Source organism: Argopecten irradians, unplaced genomic scaffold (assembly GCF_041381155.1).
Source record: "Argopecten irradians isolate NY unplaced genomic scaffold, Ai_NY scaffold_0756, whole genome shotgun sequence".
NCBI classification, from domain to species: Eukaryota; Metazoa; Mollusca; class Bivalvia; order Pectinida; family Pectinidae; genus Argopecten; species Argopecten irradians.
Genome location: NW_027188223.1, coordinates 16,308 through 32,120, shown reverse-complemented (window position 1 = coordinate 32,120; position 15,813 = coordinate 16,308). Strand labels below are relative to the sequence as shown.

At 31.0% G+C, this 15,813-nt stretch overlaps 1 long non-coding RNA gene across 1 annotated transcript; it reads right to left on the bottom strand.

Moving 5' to 3' along the window:
* Window positions 1-14,925: 14,925 nt before the first annotated feature.
* On the bottom strand, window positions 14,926-15,531 carry LOC138313573 (uncharacterized). The gene is made up of 2 exons (XR_011207230.1): window positions 15,191-15,531; window positions 14,926-15,083 (listed from the first exon to the last, which is right to left on the bottom strand). It is a non-coding gene; the product is annotated as an uncharacterized lncRNA (long non-coding RNA).
* Window positions 15,532-15,813: the final 282 nt, after the last annotated feature.

The window sequence follows — 15,813 nt, the reverse complement described above, 5'->3', positions numbered from 1 at the left end:
GCAAATGTTTTGTTATTTTCTCTGAAACATAACTTTGAAGTTGATAACTTTGTTTGAAACGTAGGACTCCCTCGAAATGTGGCCGTGCAACAAGAACTATTATTTTGTAATATCTTTTCTTTCAGAACATCGTTGGGGCCTCACCAAAGAAATTTTGCTAAATGATGAATCTTACTATATGAACACTCACCAGAAATTTAACAAAAAATGCTGTTGCCTTACACTGTTTTTCTCTAATGAAGTGTGTACTACATCATTACTGCCCATCTTGAGCCGTTAAAACGAACCTTGCAGTATTCTGTAACTTGAGTGCTTGACATTTTTGTAGTTTCTTCATTGAAAATTATTACAGTAATTCAAAAAATTCCAATGACGTTATATCATCATCAACGGAATGCAAATGTGACAGGAATATCAATTTAAATGTGGATCAACAACACATACATATGTAGGGTATATGACATCTTGTGTTTTAGTAAATATATACATTGTAATATCTCAGAACACAAGTGACACGAAGGAATACTATTGTATGACCCATGCTGATATCTGGTGTTTTAGTAAATATATACATTGTAATATCTCAGAAAACACAAGCGACACGAAGGAATACTATTGTATGACCCATGCCCTTACCCTGGCCTCCAACTCACGATCTACAGCACCCAATCGCTTAGTCAAACATACCAGCGCCTTAATTACGCCATTCGGCCGCCACATCCACGTCCGCGAGAAAAGTATCTTTAAGTGACGGAGTGATGGTCCGCCAGGCATCCTGAAAGGATCACAATCAAACTTCTCAATTAACAGTTTGAATACCTGGATGTATACATGGCTACCAATTGTACATACGTGATAATCATTAACAGATTATAATTTCGACAACAAATTCAAATCTAAACATTTGGATCACCAACACATAGTGTATAAGGTACATGGTGTTTTAGCAATTACATAATACAGAGACACAGGCTGTATCTCAGAAACAAAAAATATGACCGAGGGCAATTTAATTATTTGTGCCCTATCAGATTCAGATTTTATTTCACTCTCAGACATACAGAGAGCAACCAACTAAATGATTTTACATAGACCACAGTGTTAAACTTTGTTAAAGTTTTGTACTGTATTATTAAAACAAAGGAATATTAGTTAGCTGTTGTGTTCTATAATTAAAGTCTAGGTTCTCATATAACACTAAATAGAAAAAAAAGTTTGGGTCCTTCTGCTCAAACTCCAACCAGGGTAGCTTTATTGAAATCAGGCGCATTTTGCACTAAAAATCCTGAAATTCTAATGCTTTTACCTATTCATTATCAAAGTTGATATTTTGAACCTAAATCTCAATATGAATTTCCAAATTCATATCATGGTTATCTAGGAATAATTACCTGTCAGAAAACATATTTTTACTTTTGAAATTCATAATTAGCCAGCCAATCAGCGGCCGGGTTTAAAATTCTATCCTGGGCTCAATCTTGTATACACAGGGGCCATTTCGAAGGTCTTTTTTTTATTTAGTTGGTTGATCCCTATAAGTATGTAACAGGAGGTCACTATACATAATATAAACATAAAAGTATATTGGGCCCATAGCGCAACAGTGCATTACAATATGTATTAGTGATGTGTACATGCTCAATCAATAGTTTTTCAAATTTTTTCAAAAACTTACATATATTTGTCAGAACAGTAATGTTACATATAGTAAACAGGCCTTTCGTTTTGATAACACTATGGTTTCTATAATAGTAACCTGGTATAAACATTTCTCGTAAACGTTTCACCATTTCATTACTGCATTGAAACAAATAATGATATTCGTTTCCAATATCAGTAAAACATAGATTACAAGTTCTATTTACTTCAGGGGTCCCAGTCCATTCTTCCAGTTTCTATAGGTAAGTGCATGTTCGAGGTTCTGAATTTTATGATGATTTGTCTATCTATTGGCTTTAGTTTCACAAGATACTTTTCAAATTCAAAATTGCTTTTAAAAATAGAATAAGTACGACCTCTTGATGAATTCTCTATATCATTAAACCATTTTTGTACAAATTGATCTTGTAATCTTTGTTTTACGATAGATTTCAAATATTCTCTATTATATGTACATACATTCTGGAAGTCCCATATATAATTCAAACCAGTTTCTTCAAAAATGTTTTTAACATTTTGCATCCATTTGAATTCCATGATATTATTTGTTTGCAAGTTTAACATCAACTTATATATATTACTTGAAAGATTATCAGTAGTAATCAATTTATGCCAGAACATAATAATTCTGTTTTTAACCTCTATATAGTGAGGGAATCTCCCTAATTCACCATATACCATGTAATTACACGTACTTTTCCTAACGCCGAGTACACGTTTACAAAACTGTAAATGAAGCTTTTCTATAGCTGTAATATTTTCGTGACCCCTACTTCTACTGAGTACATCAATATTGGTAAAACAAGGGAATCATATACTTTTAAACTGGGGATCAATAGGAAGAGGGATGTTTCTAATTTTCCTGTAAACAGCAAACATAGCTTTTCTTGACTGTTCCAACAGTTTCAATTTCGTTTTATGAAAACTCCCATTGTAATTCATCAATATTCCTAGATAAGAAAACGAATCTACAATTTCAATCTCTTTGTTAAATAATGTGAAATGAGGACGAGTTCGAGACTTCCTCTTTGAAAAAATAACAATTTTTGTGTTATTTGTGTTTACTTCAAGTTTCCAATTTTCACAATAAATTTCAAATTTATTTAAGGCTGACTGTAGATCGTTAGCTGATTCAGCCATTATAACTGTATCATCTGCATAAAGAATTACAAATAGTTTAATATACATTCCAATGGTATTACCTAAATCTTTTACATTCTTCAAACAGTTGACACCATGCTCTTCAAAAACGTTTCAATATCATTAAGAAAAATAGCAAATAAGAAGGGTGACAAATTTTCTCCTTGCTTTACACCGACGTTGCAAGCAAACATATCAGATACATCATTTCCATTTTTGACAAAGGATTTTGTATTTTCATATAGATTAATAATTGCTTTAAACATTTTCCCTGCTATATTGCTTCTTTGAACTTTTTGCCATAAACCGAGTCTCCAAACTGAATCAAAAGCTTTTCTAAAATCAACAAACGAACAGAACAGTTTTTAACCAAGTGAGAAATAGATAGAAGTTAGAACATGTAGAATAAAAATATTATTATCAGTTGTAGAATGGTTTTTCCTGAATACTGCCTGGGCAGAAGTTATCAAGTTTATTTCATCAGCCATTTTGTTTAGTCTACAATTTAATATGGATGTAAAAACTTTACCGAGATAAGAAACAAGACTTATTGCTCTATAATTATCTAAATTGTTAGGATCCCCTTTACGCTTATATATAGGTTTTTATAACCCCTATTTTCCATGAGCTTGGAATGAAGCCCGTATCAAATATGATGTTAAATATCTTACAATATAATGGCATAAGAATTTCTGCGGTGGATTTTAAGTATTCATTTAGAATTCCATCATGACCTGGAGCCTTATTATTACTTAAACCGGCAATAGAACAAGTTATTTCGTCCTCAGTAATTTCGTTATTTAATAAATCATCAAATATCCCATCAACAATTTCGCCATCAAAGCTATTATTAGAGTTATCTCCCTTGTTTAAATTTTTGAAATAATCATACAAATCTTCTATGGATTTATCAATAATATTTTGTTTACTAGTTCCGTCAATTTTATTGAGGATATTTCCAAAATGTTCTGGGCTCTGATCTGGATACGTTTCGTAATTCCCTTTCCATTTTCTCTTGGTGAATTCTATAAAATTTATTCAGAGTTTTTCTGTATTCTTTACAAGAATTCTTAAGGGTAGTCTTGTTTGTCGAGGTTTTATCTTGATTATAACATCTTTTAGCCTGGTGAAATAAAATTCTTTTAAGATTACATTCATTAGTGAACCAAGGTTTATTTCTTTTTTTTTTTACATCTAAATGACATGGTGGGATGTTTTTCTTTCTCGCCCAAAAATTATGCTTCGCCGAATTTTTGAAATAATATACCTAAATTCATTTACAACAATTGTCTATTTCAGAAGCGGTTGACTAGCTCATTCGGCTCTTTAACTAACTAAACCTGTCCAATTTTCCCATGATATCTTTGAAGACTACCAAACGCATTCTCTTCGATAAGGTTAACATAATCATTAATTTTTCATTATTCCATTTTTATATACTTATTTGGCTGAAGAGTTCTCTATATATTCTCTGTTTTTGTTCTAGCTATATCAATTTTTGTTAGAGACGTATGCAAAATTCAAGTTGCATCAGCAAACTCCGAAAATAAGGGCGTCAAAATCAAATACTTCGAAGTTAGATTATGTGCTTGAAACATATCAGATGAAAGTAGTAGATAGTCAATCACGCTAGTTTCGTTACATTTAACTTTCCAATACTCATCAGCTTCTTTCCCAATCCGACCATTAAGCAATGAATATAAATTATTAATTTTTACAAAACTCTAGAAGTTTATATCCAAAACTATAATTCTTCCCTTTACACTGGCTTGTTCTCTGGTATACGAAATAACCAGCATCACTTAGATTTTTCGTAGATCATAAAAAGTATTTATGAGAGGTTCATCATTAGAATTGACATCTAAAACATCTCAATAAGAGTAATCATCAGGCTGTATAAAAAATCATTATTACATTGTGTTTTTTGGCATTAAAGTCACCAAACAAAAGCAAATATTACTATCCCCAACCTCATTTCGTCGCCCTATCCAAGCCTCTCTTCAACTATTGACATGTGTAATTCGGCACTTTAAAAACACGGGAGGGTGTTCTTCATCGTCTTGCTTTTAAAGTAACGGATTATTTACAATAAAAATCACTTTGTCTACATCAAAAAGAAGGCAAAGCTTACAAGCGTATATGTATTTTGGTATCTTAGTTTAGGATTGCTTGTTTATTTAATTGTATTAAAGTGATTTTGTAATGCAATTCTTTCCTTTTTGCATACTGATTGTTAAATTATAATTCATATGTTTTTTTATAGAATATAGGTTTACCTAGTGTGAAGTCACACATTGCAACTGATGACTTTTTATGATTTTTATACATGTCCTCTTTTTAAGAAAATGTTTTTTGAAATCTTTATTTAAATGTGATTTTAAGATGTGTCAGAGACATGTTTTACGTATGGACAAGAAAACTAACCGTCATATGCCATCACGCGCTACTCCATGAACTATCCCTATGAACCAAATCTGCTGGTTGATGCGTAATATAGAAACGACTTTTAGTCAATAACAGATTTTCTAATTATAAATATAGGCATAGTTGTTGTTGGGTAATTTTATTAGATGTTACTCATCAGACTGAACAATATGGTATCGAAAACTGGTGCAGACAGGTTTTACAGTATTTTCTTCCAGTTACTATAATCTTACTTGCTTCACAATAATTATCCATCTTCATTTCAAGAAAAACATTATCTTAAATATCTTTATAATTGTGTCCCACCAAAAGGACATTGGTATTATGTCATATCATATAATGACTAAGTAACTGTTTACAACTATGACAATTAACTGCAAGATGAAATATAATATTGTGATCTGTTCGTGTTTCATCTAGACTAGTAAATATAAATACCATGATTTATAACACTCAGTTTCTTGTTCTACTGTCGAGTATCATTTATGCTCTGTCGGCGGTGGAGCATCTTTAAGAATGTCCAAAGTTACATTACTGGCGGTTTAAAAACCTAATCCTTTTAATCACTGTTGGAAATTTAAAAAAACATGTATTCTAAAGATTCAATAAAAAGGACGGAAGATCAAAAAAAGAAACGTATAATCTATTTGACCTTATTGAAACGGAAAGATTCTTTTCATAGGGTTACAATGTAAATTGCTTGTTCTGTAAATTATAATCAGGACTATCGAAACATAGACAGATATAGACAGACAAATAAAATGCTTTTCAGTTATAGGCATTTTACTTTTATCACATGTTTGGACTATTTCGTCAGATGAAGTAGAAAGATTCCATTGATATCAATGATGTCCCGTAGTACAAAAACTATTATTTTCCAAATCACATTTTTAAAAAAAGTATAATTAACACCAGTTTAACCAGAAGTCATTTTTGTGGCAATAACCATAAAAAATAAAACAGGTATAATCAAAATGTTCAATTACCTATTGCGCATGCACCAACAGCAAAATAAATTTCCCTATATTTTTTTTGCGTTTTTTTTTTAGACATTTAGACATATTCATACACGATAAAACACCAATTATTGTTAAATGATGAATATCGTTTATGCTCTGTCGGCGATGGAGCATCTGCGGCAAACACATCATAATATTTCAATACAATCGCAACCGAATAAAACTGAGCGATTATTATTGCAGTTCAATAAGCTCACAATAACTGTTCATGTGGTGGTATTTTATGGTGTCAGCTGAATAAGTTGCCAATAAATGTGAATGTGGTGGTATTTTATGGTGTTGCCAGCTGAATAAGCTCACAATAAATGTGACTGTGGTGGTATTTTATGATGCCAGCGTAATAAGTTCCAATAAATGTGAATGTGGTGGTATTTTATGGTGTTGCCAGCTGAATAAGCTCACAAGAAGTGTTCATGTGGTGGTATTTTATGGTGTCAGCTGAATAAGCTTACAATAAATGCATGTGAATGTAGTGGTATTTTATGGCGCCATTGGAATTAATTGATGGAACGAATGAATTCGTTTTTTAAGGTATAACCTGTTTCTAAATGCGTTGTTGGTCATGTTAATATATGTTAAAGATATTGACAAATACATACTGACGTCTAAAATCAATTACTTAAGCCATCTGTGAATAAACGTCTAGGTATCAGTTAGTCACATGGTGTACAGTGTAATGCATCAATACAGCTGTATGCGTGAAAAGGGTACTCGTCAATTAAACTCGTGATTTTTTTTCATATACTGAAAAACTGTCGAGAAATTACACAATATTATTCATAGTTTTCTAGATAACTTCAAGCTCTCGACATTTTATTTATAATTTTTATACCTTTTAATAGTTCAGCGCTGACAGAAATTACGTGTTTAATTGTCAAATGCAATTAATTATTTTTCATATTTTTAACTTGAAGTAAAATTAGAAGCTCAAAATTTTTCAATGGTGGTAATGGTGTAAAGTAAGTAACTTTTGTAACTGAAGAAAAATACTAAATCGTCTGCTCCTGTTTTTGATCATTTGTCAGCGGTGGAGCATCTTTAACTCAGTATGAATAATAAAACACGGTTACAAGGAACCTCTGGGGAACAATAAAATCACTCCGTGATTCGCTGTTCCGGTAAATCAGCTCTCCGTTAATGTAAAGGATAGAAGGTTTACCGAAACGACTTGGATATCGAATTTGATGGACGTGTGTTCGTTATACACGTATAGCTTTACTGTTCAGGTTTGATTATCACCTGAAAGTATGATGTAGATGATTTATTTTGGTGGTGTCGCATAATATAATCTGGGACGAATTTCATTGACTGTGCTGGGCAGTAAATTCATTGTTACGGCATGGCAAAAACAATGAAGTGACGTCAGAAAATAATGACTCGACATCAGTATTCGAAGACGGCGAGGCAAAATGGATGCCTATACTGGATTTTTCTGCAACACATTTTGACGTAGAATGTCTTCAAAATGTAGTGTGTAGTAGTTATGTGATAGAATGTATTTCAAATTTTTAATATGATATCTGATGAAATCTCAAAATGAAATCTTGTAAGACTCTATTTGTAGAATTTCATATGAAATTAACACTCGTGATGATCATTTAAGAGCGCAGACGAATATGTTTGACTTTAAAGATAAATGAAAATATCACACGTTTTAAACTTTATAAAATGTAGTAGTTTTTGTAACAAAATACAAATACAATATTTCTTAATAAACCACACACTATTTGTCGATGTTATAACGTTTTTAAAACAAAATTATCAAGTCAATAGAAGTCTGGTAATTATTCTATTCCTGGGAAAATTAGGAATCAAATGTCACGTAACATGCATTATGAGAGAGTGATCTGCCCCTGAACTAAGGTAAAGGGTAATCTTGAGCTCCATATACAAACTGTTTTTTTTTGTGTTTTTTTGGAAAACGTCCACCTCAAAACTTTCTCCCGAGGGGAATGAGAGGATAAAGTGTATCATATTCATTGGAGGAACCAGAAAAACCAGGAAATCAACAATTATGAGTTCTACGACGAGTCAATCGGCCACAGTGACCGAGGAAAATGGCGCCGCCTCATATGCAGCCGTTGCTACTCCAGCCAGAACGGTAAAGCCAGTTTTTATCCTAGAATTTGATATATTTGGCACTAGAACTGTCCCTAAAGAATCATGGCTAAACCATGTAGAACTGTACAGAGCAATAGGCAATGTAGTTCCCATAGAACAATTAATCGGACTTCAGCGTGTCCGAGGAATGTGGAGGATTTACCTCGACAGTTATGAGTCGCGACTCAAACTTATCACTCATGGGCTTGTCGTTAGGAGCAAATCCATCAAGATATATGCAAACAATCCAGTAATAGGGAATACATACGATGAAAACACTACACTAATTCGAGTGAAAAATGTTCCACTATCTGCCTTTGATGGTCAAATCAAACGTGACCTTGAGCTCAAAGGTTGTGAAATTCAGAGCCTATATAGAGAAAGACTTAGAGTAGATGGATACCTCACCAATTGTGAAACCGGTGACCGAATAGTTATTGTCAAGAAGCTGGAAAATCCACTTCCAACATCAATGACCATAGGGGGAAAATACAGAGCCATGATAAGACACAGAGGTCAACCCAATGAGAACGCTCACTGTAGCAACTGTCTGCAGGCTGGCCACGTAGCCAGAGACTGTATTAACGATAAAGTGTGCAGACATTGCAAGAGCCCAGGTCATATCCAGTCTAACTGTCCTTCATTGTTGAAAGATGACAATAGCGCTGATGAAAGCTCCGATGATGAGAGCGACAGCGAAGATGACGACGAACAAATCGATGATGGCAATGAAACTAAGTCCGAAAGCCAAACGGAAACCCATAAGCCTCCAATTGCAACTGATACAACCAATGTGCCCTCAACAGACATAACCCCTGTGCCCTCATCCGGATCAACAAATGTGCCCTCATCAGCAGCAGAGTCCACAGATTCCAAAGATGAGCCAAGAAAACGAAAAAAGAGCAAAAGAAAAATCAAAAGGTAAAAAAACCAGAAAGTAAACAACCACAGAATCAGACAATCATAGACTCTTTCCTGAAAGAGACTCCCTCCAGAAAATCAAGTCAACTCCCGTCGGATGTCAGATCCCCACTGGATGAACTGAACAATACCCCAAAGAAAAAATGTAATGCCAAATGACAAAAAAGAGAGTATTTATGCTTAACTGAAATTTATTAAAAACAATCATAAAAAACTACATTCAAGATATGGATAGAAGGAAAGAAGTTAAAATTTGTATAAATTTATCTCTTTTTGAAAATGCCACAAAGTTTTACACAGCATATACTTACAAATGCCTAAAATATCAAGTAAGTTGGTTAAAATATGCACAATGCTATATATTACCCGTTATAATATTCCTAAGTATATTATTTTATAACAGTATATTTAGTATAGTTCTAAGTGTATCACATTATGTTTGTTGTGTATCATATAATAATAGTATATATAAATACACAAAATATTATGAAAACTGGTTAAAATTTGAACAAAGTTATACAGTAAACTGGTTAAAATTTGCACAAAGTTATACTACCGGTATCATATTATACCAGTATCAAATTTCTAAGTTTAGTATATTATGCCAGTTATGTGTTTCACGTGATTGTAGTACTAAGTATAGTATATTGTAACAGTAGGATATCTGTAAGTGTATCACAATGCATCTGTTATGACATATGTGAATTACATTACATTTTTATACATAAATGCTTAACATGTTATAAAAGCTGGTTAACATATACACAAAATTGTATATTACATGAAAGAGAAATAATTCTATCTATATTATATATTATCAGTGTAATATATTATACTAATATGATAATATGTGTGATATTTAGAAGAGTGTTACAGATTATTAAATATGAAAGTTTATTCCAGGAATCACTTATACATATAATAATTCAAAGTTTATATGCATATGGTCACTTAAATCAAAATATGCACGTATTGAATTATTATATCTCAAAGATAATATATCATCACAATGATATTACTATTTGCTCATATCCTAATTTTGATAAGAATAAAATTATCTTGATATATTATCTGCAAGGTAATATTACTAAAGTGCTAAAAAGATTTTTTCTAATATTATTAGAATTCAACATATGGTACAACTCTATAAAAAGAGAAATGAAGTTGAATAACCTACCTCTGATTCAATTGTTTTATTTAAGTGTATGTGTGCATACAATTTTATACATGAAAGTATATGAAGACATCCGGCTATGTGTATGTAAACATACTAGTGTGGTCGGCAGGTGTATATATGTATATATATGTGACTATGAGACTGTATGTCTGCTGTTTAGATATGTATGTACGATTATATTTTTATAAATTTTATCTGCAATACATAAATGAATAGTATACGTAAGAATGGATACATTCCTGGCTAGATCTTTTTCGAGTGTGTATATACATGTAGGTTTAATATACATAATACTTACCAAAATATTTTTACTCTTCTACATAACATGTTGCAGAAACTACATTTTTTGACTGCTAACACACAAGGTTTAGGTGATAAACAAAAACGAGAGAGATTCTATACATGGGCTAAATATCAAAAAGGTAACATAATCCTGGCACAAGAAACACATTTTACAGCAACTAATGCCCCATTCGTACAATCAGAATGGAATGGTGAAGTATTACATAATTTTGGCACCAGCCAGAGCTGTGGGGTAGCTATCTTTCTAACAAAAAACTTAGAGTATGAGATAATTGATGTACACAGAGACAACGATGGCAGGCTTTTGCTAGTTAATTTGAAAATAAATGACAATGTTTACACAATAATAAATATTTATGCCCCTAATGATAAAAACAGGAGAAATATTTTTTTTAAAAATTTGAAAACATTTACACAAGAACACAGTTTAGGCCTAATTATCATAGGTGGAGATTGGAATGAAATTCAAGACACCAAATCTGACAGAAAATCTAGAGTAAACCCCCAAAAACCTGTAAAATCTTTAAAGTCACTGATAAACGAATGTCGTTTAATAGACTGTTGGAGAATAAAACACCCAACCACAAAACAGTTTACATGGAAGCGGAAAAATGTAAATAATGAGGCTAGTAGAATTGACTATTTCCTTATACAAAATGAACTTATTCATAAAATTTCATCAACTGATATAAGACCAGTATTAATTAAATACACTGATCATCAAGCTGTATCACTTTATCTAAATGTTGAAAAAACAATACGTGGACCAGGGTATTGGAAGTTAAACAATAGTCTGCTAAATGATTATATGTACCAAAAAATAATAATTGAAGTACTTAATGAATTTAAAAAATTAAAAGAAGATAAAAGCATGTCAAGTCGAATGATATGGGATCTATGTAAAACTGAAATTCGCGAAAGATCAATTGAATATGGAAAAAAGAAATCAAAATTAAGAAAGAATATTATTTCTGTATTAGAAAATAAACTTAAAAAGCTTAACGAAGAAAATACAGACACAGCAGAAGAAATAGATCAAGTCACAGAACAGATAGAAGAACAATACACTCAAATAGCTCTCGGTTCGCAAATAAGATCACGCGCTAAGTGGTTTGAACATGGTGAAAAGAACACTAAATATTTTCTTTCTTTAGAAAAAGGAAGACAAATTAAAAAATCCATTACTAAACTAAAAAATGAAAAGGAAGAATTACTGACAAAACAAGAAGACATAATCAAATATGAGAAACAGTTTTATGAAAAAATGTATACATCAAAAAACCCAAATGTAGATGACATAAAGCAGTATTTAGGTTCAATAAATTTTGAAAAGATACTATCTGAGGAAGATAGCAATAAATGTGAAGGTTTATTAATTGAAAATGAATGCTATATAGCTATAAATAAGATGAAATTAAACAAAGCTCCAGGCTCAGATGGATTAACAATAGAATTTTACAAAATATTTTTTGGCCACATTTAAAAGAAATGTTAATAGATTGTCTAAATGAAGGCTATTTACAAAATCAACTAGCATATTCACAGAGAGTAGGAATATTATCATTAATGTTTAAAAAAAATGATCCATTAGACTTAAATAATTGGCGACCATTGACACTTCTAAATATAGATTATAAGATATTAGCTCATTGTCTATCTGAAAGAATAAAACCCATCCTACCTAAAATAATAAATACTGATCAGAATGGCTTTATCAAAGGGCGCGACATAAGATATAGCATTAGACTTATTCAGGATATAATAGAATATGCCGAGAAATTTAATATTACTGGATCTATACTATTTTTAGATTTTGCCAAGGCATTTGATTCAATAGAATGGGAATTTATGTTTCATACTTTGAAAAAATTTGGATTTAAAGAAAGTTTTATGAAATGGGTTTCAGTCCTATACAGTGATATATATTGCATAATAACAAACAATGGATGGCTATCAGAACCAGTAAAGATTATGCGCGGAATCCGTCAAGGATGTCCGTTATCAGCTCTACTTTTTGTAATAACAGTCGAGACATTATCAATGAAAATGAGACAAGATATCAATATTCATGGAATCCAAATTAAAAATTCACAAGAAAGACATTTTAAAATCTCACAACTAGCAGATGACACCACCCTCTTCTTGAAACATAAAAAAGACATAACTGCAGCCCTAAATGCTATAGAGATATTTGGTAGTCTTTCAGGATTAATCCTAAATAGAAAAAAAATCACTAGGTCTAAAATTAGGAATTAATAAAATAAACATAGAAGATGACTTTGAAAAGATTGATTGGTCACAAAGTGAAATAAAAGCACTAGGAGTATACTTTGGGCTTAATGCTATTAAAACATCTCAAATCAACTGGGAAAGTAAGATTGAAAAAATAAATAAATTAGTCAATACATGGAAAAGGAGGAAATTATCAATGATAGGGAAAATACAAATTGTTAAATCATTACTTATTCCTCAATTATCTTATCTTATATCTGTACTGACTATACCAAAACATATTGTAACAGAAGTAGAAAAAATTATTTACAATTTCATTTGGGAGGGTAAAAGTGAGAAGGTAAAGCGAAAAACTCTATGCAGATCATATAGCGAAGGAGGTCTTAACACACTTGATCTCAACTCCTATATTACAACTATACAATTAGGATGGATAAAAAAATTAAAAAGCAATGAAGAAAATCAATGGAAAATCATACCAAGATTATTTTAAAATCAATTTGGAGAAGATTTGTTAATTTTTTCAATGAATATAAAACACACAAAACAACTAGAAGATTTCTCTAACATTCCACAATTCTATCAAAATATCATTAATGCTTGGGTAGACATAAATGGGAGAAATGTGAAACCCCCCAAAAACATAACAGATATTGGAAAACAAATAATATGGGGCAATCAATTCATCACATATAATAATAGATCATTGATCTTTAAAAATTGGATAAAAAGTAATATCATCACTATAAAAGATCTGTTAGATGTTGAAGGATACATAAATGAAAATGTAATATTGAACATATTACAAGATAAACACAATTGGATATCACAAATATCAATACTTAAAAACGCAATACCTAAAATATGGCAGGAAAAATTAAAAAAATCAGATATATCAAAATACAACATAAATGAGAAATATTATGAACTGTCAGTTGTTATGACACCCTCACTAAAAACAATACCTATAATTAAAATTACAAACAAAATCATATACAACAACCTGATTGAGAAAATATCAGTTAGACCGATTGCATATATATCATGGGAAAACACATTTATACATTTTAAAAAATCCGAGATAGAACACAAATTAAGAAAATCCCTTCAGTGCACCTTTAAACATTTTGAAGACAATAGAATGAAAATATTTAAATGGAAACTGATTAACAGAGTTCTGGCAAATAATTACCTACTTTATAAATGGAAAATAAAAGATAGTCCACTATGTAATAATTCAATTTTGCTTGTTACGAGCATTTCCATTGGCTTAAAAATTTACTTTATCAGCCCATAAAGGAAAAAATGGCGTCGCCGTTTGTAACGTCGCTTCTGATTGGCTGAGATGACGGCGTAATAATTTCATAGACAAAAGAGTCCCAAAATGAATTTTAAATGTTGAAGAGATTATCTTTAGTAAATTGAATTATAAGGATTAATTTGAATAGATTTTTTATGTTATGGAGATATAACACAAAAATCTGAGTGTACTCTCATCATAAACCGCTTCGCGGTTTATTTAGAGTACACTCAGATTTTTGTGTTATATCTCCATAACATAAAAAATCTATTCAAGTTAATCCTTAAATACATGCGGAGTTGAAGAAAATTACAAACACTTTTTTGTAGAATGTAAATATATTAAATCATTTATTGCACATGTCAGCGATATGTTCAGTAAACTAGGTTATTGCAAAAAAATGGTGACATTGGAAAATATAGTGTTAGGTTATAAAATTGATTATGAAAAATATGAAGGAGTTAACTTTCTACTTACTTATATAGGCTACGTCATTTACAAGGCCTACTACACAAGCAATTGTAAACAAAAAGCAATAAACCTAGAACATTCACTCAGACGAGAATTACACTCAGTCATGAGAACTAAAAAGTACAACAAATCACCTCTCCCAACATTCATAAAATCAGCTTGTGAAATCCTCGGAATAAATCTTGACTCCGATATTCTGTGAAACTTTGATAGTAAATCCAGTTGGTTTTCAGTAAAATGACATCAAGATTCACACTCAAATCTTCCTAATCCTTCACCATAATTTTCACTGTCCTTGATAACTTTCCATGTAGCTGTCCTTTACAGTACACTTCATCTGAAAAAGATTAACAGAACGACACGTGTCATAATATATTGGAAATAATTATTTTTGTGCAATATTAAGTAAAATACACTATTTATACTGACGTACATAATACTCACCTGAAATAGTTATCTGTTCAAACCATTGTTTTCTCCACATACATACAAATACTTCGCACAGGTACTTCTCCAACGAAAAAACCACGTGTATGTTGTTTTCGTTATGATTTCCGGTTATGAGAGTTATCTTCTTCCGGTTTACACTAGTCATCGACTCAATATTTTTTTTTTCATTTCGATTTGCTTTATTATGGTCATCGACAAATTCGTTATAAAACTACTATAAAAGTCAAAATATATGATGTATTATTTATATGTTGCAAAATAGTAATTTATCCATTGCATAGTTCATTCGCATTTTGTCTGAGTTATGTCCCTTGAAAATCTTTGATTTAATATCCAAAATCACATTTATTTTAATGGTATTGCAAATGAGACAAACTTTTAATTTATATATTCAAATACATTAACTTTATTACAATATGTTTAATAAGCAATAATCTTTGAAGGGAATTAATGGTGACAAATTGATAAAAATATTATTGTTAAACAAAATTTTATTTATATACCATTTTTTATATGTTGTACATTTTGTGTGTCTGAAATAAAAATTTTTCTGTAAAAAAAAAAAAAAAAAAAATATATGGAACTTTGTATATTACATATAATACAAGAAATTTTTA